The sequence below is a fragment of the Helianthus annuus genome, chromosome 7 (genome assembly GCF_002127325.2).
Source record: "Helianthus annuus cultivar XRQ/B chromosome 7, HanXRQr2.0-SUNRISE, whole genome shotgun sequence".
Taxonomy (NCBI): Eukaryota; Viridiplantae; Streptophyta; class Magnoliopsida; order Asterales; family Asteraceae; genus Helianthus; species Helianthus annuus.
Genome location: NC_035439.2, coordinates 64,825,921 through 64,835,844, shown reverse-complemented (window position 1 = coordinate 64,835,844; position 9,924 = coordinate 64,825,921). Strand labels below are relative to the sequence as shown.

Sequence of the window (9,924 nt, the reverse complement as noted above, 5' to 3'; positions counted from 1 at the left end):
TTTAGTTAATTCGGGTACAGATGTTAGATATGTGTTCCTAAGAGTAAGCGTACCCCATTACCCTTAAAACACCAAACATGTTGTAGAACTAGCTAATGGTGAAAGTCTTAAGGGCACACACGTAGTTAAGGGCTGTAACCTCGTCCTAGCTGGTCAGACCTTCTCCATCGATCTTATTCCTATCATTCTGGGTAGTTTCGACGTCGTAATCGGGATGGATTGGCTATCTCATCATCAAGCGGAGATTATGTGCAAGGAGAAAGTCGTCCGCATTCCTCGTTCTGGTAAAGAACCCCTCATAATTCGTGGCGACAAGAGTGGTGCTGTTGTGAGCATCATCTCTTTCCTTAAGGCCCAGAAGTGTTTGCGAAGGGGCCACACCGCTATTCTAGCCCTTGTTTCGGATGCATCCACAGAGGAAAAGAAGATAGAAGACATTCCTATTGTGCGTGACTTTCCCGGGGTATTTCCTGAGGAATTACCTGGTCTTCCGCCTCATCGCCAAGTTGAATTTCAAATCGAGCTAGCTCCTGGAGCAGCGCCCATAGCTCGAGCACCGTATCGTCTAGCTCCATCAGAACTTGAAGAACTGTCCACGCAACAAAAAGAACTCTTAGAAAAGGGTTTTATACGTCCTAGCTCTTCGCCCTGGGGAGCTCCAGTCTGGTTTGTGAAAAAGAAGGACGGTACCTTCAGAATGTGTATTGACTACCGCGAACTCAACAAGGTGACCGTGAAAAATCATTATCCCCTCCCACGCATTGATGACCTATTCGACCAGTTGCAAGGGTCGAGTTATTACTCTAAGATTGACTTGAGATCGGGATACCATCAGCTGAGGGTCCGAGATGAGGACGTCTCCAAAACAGCATTCAGAACTCGTTACGTGTAACACCCCAAAAATGACCGTTAGACATAAAGCTAAATTTATTAAAGGTTTAACCATGTAAATGTAAATGTTTCAAATACTAGTAGGATAATGAGAAAAGCCTAAAGTAAACTCTCTTTCAAAGTGGAGGGTTTAATGTGTAAGTAGAGAATTAAAGGGTTTTTATAATAAACAAAAATGGAAAAAAATGAGAAAACACCCATTTTTGGGTACTGGGGATCGATCAAAGCAGGGAACCAAGGGTGAAACCCTTGTTCACCAAATTCAACCAAATTGGGTAGAAAATTAGAAGATAATCAACTGCATGAACTCGAATCTACACCTATCTAAGCTCGATTTTGAAAAGGTAAGTTCAATTTCTTGAAATCATGGCTTGTAGGAAGTGGGTTATGACCCCAATCTCGAATTGATACAAGTAATTGTGTAGATTGGAGTTAGGTCTTTGCTATAGAACAGGAATCATGTGTATTCATGCGTGAATTCGATCATTTGAAAAGCTAATTGCATAACCCATTTGATATGAATTATTAGAGGTGTAGAATGATGGAAAAATTAGTAGTAATCATGTGTAAATTTGATATACGATGATGTAGTAGTACTTGAATCTTAAACAAAAATTATGTAGGACAAGAGAATATTATGAACTTGATTGTTGTTGATAAATATTGAAATGAACTAGTAGGAATTATGCTTTGAAAGCTTGTACTTAATGTCCCACAAATGCGAAACCCGCCAAGTGTTTGATGAAATGCTTGAAAGAATAAATATGTGTAATTTGCGAGATAATGGAATGAAATATTGGGATACTAAATAAAAGAATGAATGTGTTGTTATAGGCGTAAAGGAAGAAGGACCCAAAACTAGGAAATCGGAAGGTTCACAAGATCGAGGTACGTTAGTGTACACTTATGTTTTTTTTTATGTTGTCATATGTATAATAATCTCTAATGTATTTAATTGTTATGTTGGAACCGTGAGCGTTGAGATATCCGATTTGTTGAAAGTAAAGTTAGATCCGTCATAAGCGGATGTTGAGAAATGATTATGATACGAAAGTTAATGCATCATACCCGGTACTTTTAGTCGAACCGGGTATGGAAAACTGTGTATGTTCGTTACATACAAATAAACCTTACTTAGAATTTTGTTATAACATCTTAATTAACTATTGTCAAAATGCTATGGTGATTAGTAAATAACTAGCAAATCCCTTGCGGATTCGGTTGATATGGATGTAATGATAAGCTATGCAAGTCGACAAGTTCTAGTTGAACAAGTCGAGTAAGAATAAGCTACTACCCGTTTTGAACGGGTGGTCATGAATGCTATGACAAATGCTTAAAGTTTAATCCGTTATGCGGATGGAAAGGAAAGATTTATGTTGAAAGCAATAAACCCAATTAAACGGGTCGAATGTGTATGCTTAACTCTCAATGAGAGTGTTTATGCCAAACCCACTTAAACGGGTCGAATGTGTATGCTTAACTCTCTATGAGAGTGTTTATGCCAAACCCAATTATTTGGGTAGTCGTATGCGTAAAAGAATGAAAGTTCTTGTATGTATGAAGTTAAAACGAAAGAATTATGATTTAACTAGTGTGATAACTAACCTTTTAAAATTTGGTTGCTAATGTAGGTAAAACTCCACTTTAGGCGAATTGGAGATATGGAGCGAGCACGTGTCCATGCTTTATTATACCAAGCGCTTCCGCTAGATATATGCACACTTTTTGGGTCCATGTCTTGTTAATTTGTTTAATCTTGTTAGAAGTCATACACTTAAAAACTTGTTGTCTTCGTTTTGGGAAGTTTAAAGTTAAATGGGTCGTAGATTGTCGTTAGTTTAATAACTTAAAAACAGGGGGCATGCTCGTTTTACGAACGGGTCATGCCCAATTTTTGTAAGGATTTCGTTATGTATTAAGTTTTTGGTATGTTGATGTCTTTAAATTATTTTTATAAGTAGTTTATTTTATTACGGAAAAGCGGACCTTACATTACGGCCATTACGAGTTTCTGGTTATGCCATTCGGGCTGACGAAGGCACCAGCAGTTTTCATGGATCTCATGAACCGAGTATGCAAACCTTACCTGGATAAGTTCGTTATTGTGTTCATCGACGATATCCTGATCTATTCGAATAGTCAGGAGGAACACGAGCAGCATCTACGACTTGTGCTGGAACTTCTTCGAAAAGAGCAGTTGTATGCCAAGTTTTCAAAATGTGACTTCTGGCTTCGCGAAGTCCACTTTCTAGGCCATGTGGTAAACAAGGATGGGATTCATGTGGATCCATCTAAGGTTGAATCGATCAAGAACTGGCCTGCACCCCGCACACCAACAGAAATCCGCCAATTCTTGGGTTTGGCAGGATATTACAGAAGGTTTATCAAGGATTTCTCAAAGATTGCGCAACCTCTCACTTCACTGACTCAGAAGGGTGTCATCTATCGTTGGGGTGATGCACAGGAGTCCGCATTTCAACACCTAAATGATAGACTTTGTAGTGCGCCTATCCTCTCATTGCCTGATGGCACAGATGATTTCGTGGTTTATTGCGACGCTTCCATCCAAGGACTTGGTTGCGTATTGATGCAACGTGACAAAGTCATTGCCTACGCATCGCGCCAACTTAAAGTTCACGAAAGGATCTACACTACACACGACTTGGAACTGGGAGCAGTTGTTTTCGCACTTAAGATATGGAGACATTACCTGTACGGTACCAAGTGCACCATCTACACCAATCACAGGAGTCTCGAGCATATCTTCAAGCAAAAGGAGTTAAACATGCGTCAACGCCGATGGGTTGAGCTCTTGAACGATTATGAATGCGCAATCAAGTATCATCCAGGCAAGGCCAATGTTGTGGCCGACACCCTCAGTCGAAAGGATACTATACCTAAGCGTGTACGTGCGTTACAGCTTACCATCCAATCTAGTCTTCCTTCCCAAATTCGTGATGCTCAGGTTGAAGCATTGAAAGCAGAAAACATCAGGGCTGAGTCCTTACGAGGATCGAGGCAACGGCTAGAACAAAAAGAAAGCGGTGCCTACTATGTTAACGGGCGCATCTGGGTCCCACTGTATGGAGACCTACGCGAGCTTGTGATGGATGAAGCACATAAGTCTCGTTATTCAGTACATCCTGGTTCGGATAAGATGTACCATGACCTAAAGACTACATACTGGTGGCCTGGTATGAAAGCCAGCATAGCAACCTATGTCAGTAAATGCTTAACTTGTGCTAGGGTCAAGGTCGAATACCAGAAACCATCAGGCCCACTCCAACAACCAGAGATACCTAAGTGGAAATGGGAGCAAATTTCCATGGATTTCGTTACTGGCCTGCCCAGATCTCAACGCGGAAACGATACCATTTGGGTGATCGTGGATCGACTGACCAAGTCTGCACATTTTCTAGCTATCAAGGAAACGGATAAGTTTTCTACTCTAGCAGACATCTACCTAAAGGAAGTAGTATCAAGGCATGGAGTGCCAACCTTCATCATTTCTAATCGTGACGCGCGTTTTACTTCTGAACAGTGGCAAGCTATGCACAAGTCTTTTGGCTCACGTTTAGATATGAGCACCGCTTATCATCCACAAACGGATGGGCAATCCGAACGCGCCATCCAAACCCTTGAAGACATGCTTAGGGCATGTGTAATCGATTTTGGTAATGGCTGGGAAAAGCATCTCCCGTTAGTGGAGTTTTCATATAACAACAGTTACCACGCCAGTATCCAGGCCGCTCCGTTTGAGGCATTGTACGGACGTAAATGCCGATCACCTCTCTGTTGGGCAGAAGTTGGTGACGGTCAAATCACTGGCCTAGAACTCGTAGTAGATACAACAGAAAAGATTGCTCAGGCACGACAACGAATGGCGGCAGCTCGTGACCGTCAGAAAAACTATGCCGATAAGTGAAGAAAACCACTCGAGTTCCAGGTTGGTGATCGAGTGCTACTCAAAGTCTCACCTTGGAAAGGTGTAGTTCTTTTTGGCAAACGAGGCAAACTTAATCCGCGTTACGTCGGACCATTCGAGATCATTGAGAAAATTGGCAAAGTCGCTTACAGGCTGAACCTACCGGAAGAACTCAGTGGAGTTCACAACATATTCCATGTGTCGAATCTGAAGAAGTGTCTGTCAGATGAGACCCTCATAGTTCCTCTCAAAGAGCTCACAATCGACGACAAGCTGCGATTCGTCGAGGAACCAGTAGAGATTACGGATCAAGACGTTAAGATTCTCAAGCACACCAGAATACCTCTCGTCTGAGTTCGTTGGAATCCCCGTCGTGGCCCAGAGTATACCTGGGAACGAGAAGACCAAATGAAACACAAGTATCCCCAGTTGTTTAAGAAAAGTGCAACCACTACTGAGACTGAAGCCACTGCAGAATTTCGGGACGAAATTCCAAATCAACAGGGGGATGATGTGACACCCCAGGAAAACCAGTAAACCACACAACTCAACTAGCTTCCTCAGTAACCACGTGCTAAATTTCGGGACGAAATTTTCTTAACAAGGGGAGAATGTGACAACCCTCAAAATTCCATATATCCGTACAATTTATTAATAATAATTAAAGTGCTTGATGACTGTGCTGAATCATTTAACTGTTTCCTGCTACTGTGTCATACTTACATATGCGTGTTAACATACTAGTAGTATGCAGAAAGCTTGACTAATAGTCCTGAATATTTTCCTAAGTGTTAGGAATTAATTATGTTTCAAAAATATACCTATAAGACACCTTACGGAACAATTAAACAAATTAACGAAACAGTATCCGACCGAACAACCGGACATTACCCGGGACACCAAAATACTGCAAGAAACATTATTGTATTATTTTTGGACTAGTTATAGTCCCCGAACATCCTAACACATTATATAATGTGCCATGCACATAAAACACTAGATATTACATTTAACCTTCCACTAGTTACCTACTTACCATTTAAAATTTACAATTAACCCCCCCCCCTATTATTTACGGCCCCATAGCATGGCCCCACCTCAAGATCATCTAAATCTTCACTATATCTCAACTTAATCTTTTCTTGGGTTTGGAAAGATTTATTTAGATTGTGATCTTGTAAGAAGATGTCATTGGTACTTGTGAAAGATCTTATAGGATACTAATTGGATAAAAATTTACACATACCCCCCCCCCCCCCTTAACCGAAATTGGTCCCATAGGACCCACACAATCACCAACATATCTTCTATAATATCTTTCCCATATTTTGAAGTGATTGTTGCTTGATTCACTTGCCATAATATTATGACAAGATCTGATAAGTATGGGGAGTATGATTTGTAAGATGATCCATTCACTCAACATACACTCCACCTCCCTCATCTCTCTCCTTCTTTCGGCTCCTCCCACAACCGCCCCCATCACCACCACTAAACCACCATCAACCTCCATTGTTCAAGTTTTATTCAAGCTTCAAGAGGATCCAAGCAAGTTGGAAGGTTGAAGGAACTACAAGAGAGCTTGTTCTAGTCATTTCACCATACTTTTTCTCACCATCATCTTCCCTAAGATTTTCACCCTAGCCTTGTGCTAGTAGTAAGTTCCATCACACCATTGTTCCATCTTGTTCTTTGTTATGTTTTGTTTAATGTTCATGGCACACAAAAGCTAAAACACAAAAAAGACGAACATGAAATTCTGCATAAAAACCCTACATAAAAAGTTTGTGTGAAGTTGAAATCTGGGTGGTTTAGGGTTGGTTAAAGCATAATTGAGGTTGGAACATTAAATCATCGATAAACCATGGTTAGGACCTTTGTTGATGCGTTTTTAGTAACTTCTACAATGTAAACAGCTTGCTGAGTTGTATTTCCAGCCGACATCAACAGGCTGTAAGTGGACCGTTTTAAATCGAAAAACTGATTTTCTGAAGCCTAAAATGTGTATTTTGGAATAACTAAACAAATGGCACTGGAATCGTAATTTTTCGAGATCGTTTACTATTTTTAAAAGACTGTTTTTGGACAGCAGCTCAAGCTGCATTTTTACTGCAGAAAAAGTGTGTTGTTTTCGGAGTCATAACTTGAAACCTGAGTAGAATCAACTCATGGAATTTTTACAGGGGATGGTCACCGTTGTCAGGATGATCCTCCAATTGGAATTTCATCAATCGGACTTATGATTAAGTTTTAGTGAATTATTCCGTAAACTGCAATCTGAAAGTAACAAATCTGATTGCAGTCGGGAAAATGATTTTCTATAAAACATAGGTAACGAACTGGACTCTGATATTTTTACATAATAAATTTTGGAACATATAGGACCTTCTGTAAAAATTTGAGAATTTTTAAAACAAGTTAACTATTTTATTAAAATCCCCGAAAACAGCCCAGTTTCAAATATAAAAGCTGAAACGACATAAGTAGTGATTTTGCGTGTCTAAATGTCGGGTAGGCTATCTGAGAATAATCTAACATGTTATATGTCAATAAAAGTGTTATGTGCAATGTTGTATGCTTGCTTATGAATGGGAATAGATGGGAGGTTACATGGGCATAAACCGCTAAAGTGATGCATGTTATGTGTTAGATGCGAGTAGGAACTTTGTGTTCTATTTGAAATCACTAATAAACTAAGTGATAAATATACTAGGGCGTGATTGACCGACCTTGACCATTATCTATATTTGAGAATCAAACCGAGCAACCAAGGTGAGTTCACGCTCTTTCCAAGGCATGGGATTCCCGGTGGGTTGGGAATGGGATTGAATGGCTACTCGAATTATCATTACTATTAAACTACTTACTACTGTCCTCGGATTGAAGGGCACGTACGTAAAGCCTACGTACACGACCATAAGACCATCAACTCTATCAGTTAAAGTCCCTCATTTATCGACTTAATCGCCGAGGCCTATGGCGAGCGGGTCATTAGTTAATAGCGCTATTAGGTTTAACAAACCTCACACCGTGCCAGTCGGACGGGCGTGTACTAATGGACTATGGGCAAAGGGTCAATGCTGATAGACATTGACTTAGGGCACCTCTTACATTTTCGTAGCAGTCGATACGCGTGGTCTAGTAACACATGGGAAGCCCCCACCAATCTTCGCAAACATGCCAGGAAGACCGCGATAAGAATTTATACGATACATGATTTACAAAACGAACAAATGATTTACGAAACGAATGCTATAACTAAACAACCAGCTGTGAATTCACTCAACTTTGTCGTTGACTCGTTGTTACATGCCTTACAGGTCGCTAAATGCTTCTTTCTTCGGCACTCGATAATCCTTTGATGTTACCAGCAGTTAAAGATAACTCACTGGTGGTTACCGATGTTGCCATGGAAGAAATTGCCTTCAAGGGAGTCTTAGTTATGTAACAACTGTCCAACTGAAGATCTGTTGATCCATCAGTTGTAGTTGCTGCTCCACTTGAACTACCACCGAGAGTTACTTGTAACTCAGGGGGTGTAACCTCCTCAGCTGTTGCTGGGATAGCAGAGGTAAGTGCATCAGACCCAGTCACTTGTGGAGGTATACTCTCAGTAATGGGTGATAGAGAGGAACTGGTTTTTGTCTGTGCCATATCAACTGCATGCAACAGGGGTATTATTGATTGTGGCTGTAGGATCGTATTCTGACCCAAACGAGTCGTTCAGAGGCTTTCTTTTGGTTTCAGGTGCGGAATAACAAGAAACTAAGGTAGAAACAGCAGGCAAATCACTTTAACTTCTTTTCTTACTGATATCAAACGTTTACAGCTCAAATCTCGCACCGGCAGAACTTCGGCACGATTTCTACGCAATGTTACAAATGGGATCGCTCATCATGTATATATAGGGCTTTGGGACCGCTTATTGGACAGGCCCAATAAGCGGCCCATACATGATGTCACATGAGCGGTCCATAAGGTGTCATTGGAGCGGTTCACATAAGTTGCCACTCGAGCGATCCAACATGATCACTCGAGCGGTCCACTAACCTAATGGTCCTAAAAGCGATCCAACCTCTAATTCTATACATTTTCTCCAATTTCTCATATTACATTCCCAGATCTAACGTTCTAAGACAGTGACTCGATACAAGACGGAATCAGCAGATGTAGTGCACCAACAGACTCCCCCTCAGATGTTGATGGAGTCGACTATCGAGTCACAACAATGCTGTCTTCAGTTCTTCAGTCTTGATCAGTTTTTGGGCTTCTCTCTCTTTATCATTCTATCATTCTAAGACACGAACGAAGATGTAGTCGACAGACAACTGCACCAACAGACTCCCCCTTGAATGTTGACGGAATCTTTAGTGAGAGTCTTCAAACATTCACAATTCTTCAATCTTGTTCGGCCTTCTTCAGGAACTCAGCCTGGAATAATATCTTCTTCAGGAATTCCTTCCTGGAATCACATGCCTGGATCATTCTCTGGCTCTAACTTTCATCAGACTCCCCCTATCATAATGCTGGGATCTCTGTCTGGAAATCGTTATCACCATTGAAATCAATCCTGGCTTTCTCTGTTTAAGCTCTCCTCTGGTTCTGATGTGTCTCCTGGCTATTCGTAGCAACAGGATCAGAAACCTGCAAAACTCAACCATACAATTACAAACTAATACAATTTGCAATTCAACTTAATGAATCAGCAAATCATATAAGAAAAATTATGAAGATCAAACTGTATGTTACCATTCAACTTATTCATCAAGTTAATGAACCAAATTTGCATTTCAAATCTTCACAATTTTAAACTCTCTCTCAAACCATAAGTTCAACATGTTTAGCACTTGAAATGTCAAATATCAGTTCTTCACGCTCTGTTGTCGAAAATCTTTTTGTAGTTTTCAAATATCAAACAAAAATACAATATTTTTGGATTTTTTGAATTTAGAGAAATACAGAAATGAACACTATTTTTGAGAGATTGTGCAAGAGGATCATATCGGTTTTTTGAGACATATCACCAACACCGTTGATCTTGATTAATCAGCAAATGTTAAAAACAAATTTACTTCTGATTGTCAGTATTGTTGTCCACTTAAACC

General features: G+C 40.4%; 1 long non-coding RNA gene across 1 annotated transcript; it reads left to right on the top strand.

The window, feature by feature from the left end:
* Positions 1-1,096: 1,096 nt before the first annotated feature.
* Positions 1,097-2,839, top strand: LOC110926646. The gene is made up of 3 exons (XR_002585323.2): positions 1,097-1,235; positions 1,726-1,779; positions 2,526-2,839. It is a non-coding gene; the product is annotated as an uncharacterized LOC110926646 (long non-coding RNA).
* The last annotated feature ends 7,085 nt before the right edge of the window (positions 2,840-9,924 follow it).